This window comes from Photinus pyralis, unplaced genomic scaffold (genome assembly GCF_008802855.1).
Source record: "Photinus pyralis isolate 1611_PpyrPB1 unplaced genomic scaffold, Ppyr1.3 Ppyr1.4_LG6, whole genome shotgun sequence".
NCBI lineage: Eukaryota > Metazoa > Arthropoda > Insecta > Coleoptera > Lampyridae > Photinus > Photinus pyralis.
This window is the reverse complement of record NW_022170663.1, coordinates 34,048,638-34,049,980: the sequence shown is the minus strand read 5'-3', so window position 1 is coordinate 34,049,980 and position 1,343 is coordinate 34,048,638.

The window sequence follows — 1,343 nt, the reverse complement described above, 5'->3', positions numbered from 1 at the left end:
CTGCATGTATTACGAAACCTTTTGGAGGTTACCGTGACTTAGTCCGAAACAGATATCTACGATTTTTAATTGTGTTATTGTGTCACTCCGAAGAATTTGTTCATACTATCTTATCTACATTATGAATTAATTATATTACATTCTTGTTTTATAGATATATGTGCGTCCTAAAGTAGTTTTTTCGAAGTTAACGTCATGTTCATGCTTTTATTTTTTTGTACGTACGGTTCGTGGTGGAGTCAAAATTTTGCTTTTGTTTAGTTAACGTAAATTGAATTATTGATTCTTATTGAGTATTAAGTGCGGTTGTAGTATACGATTTACCTGATTAGTGTCAGACGTTAGACATTGCTATATCGCAATATTTTTGTACTGCGCTATTCACTATTCTTCTTATTTGTTTGTTTGTTATCTGTTACAGATAAGGCTGAAAAGTGTCTTCCTGAGCTCATAAGGTCGTTACAACCAGAGTTCAAAGTGTCTCAAAGGGAGTATCATTTTATAAATGAGAAGCGTCGAAGAAATATGGCGGCCAAACTCAATTAATGTGAAGGAAGTTGAAAGGATAAAGAACAAATTAAGGAATTTATTGAAAAATTACGGAATACTGATATGAATCCTAATAGATCTTTGCAAAAAATCTAGAAATTGATGTCTCCCTTCAGGACGGATTGATTTTCAATTGTACGTTTAAAGATTCATGCTCTTTTCCTGAAAGTCTATTCTGTTCCCCCGTCGCGCCGTTGGGCCTGGCATACTTTTCGCCTTGTGAACCAAACTAAGCGGTCAGCGGTCTTAGTTGCTTCCGATGTTGGGGCGTAGGTATACAGAGTCTAGCCCTGCCAAGCATGATTGCGGTGTGTGATACCAAAGATTCTGAAGTCACATCTTAGAATTGATCCAAAAAGGATGAAATGGAGGACAAAATCACTACGTGTGATACTTCTAGTTATTAAATATTATTAGAAATAACAGACGTCAATCTGTGCGTAAACCGATCCCGCTTCATTTGCGCCAATTATCGCGCTAAGTTCAGTAAAATAGAACAATAGGAACATAATAAAATTTAAATAAAAAAGCTCTTTCTGCTTTTCTATAAATTTCATTGTCTCTATTCTAGCAATGTACTTGAGAGGATTAAGTCTGCCATAACAGGCACAGGGACCTTTTGTATCTCAGACAATAATTCTAAATGCGCTGCTTTCTCGACAAAATAATGAAACAAAAAGATCAGTGTAAGTTAAGCTTTTAGTTCAGAATTTACCTTGTTAGTATGCTGTGTAAAATCTTTAAATAAATGCAAAAAAATGCGATCAATACGCATATCTGTTCCTATTTAGTTC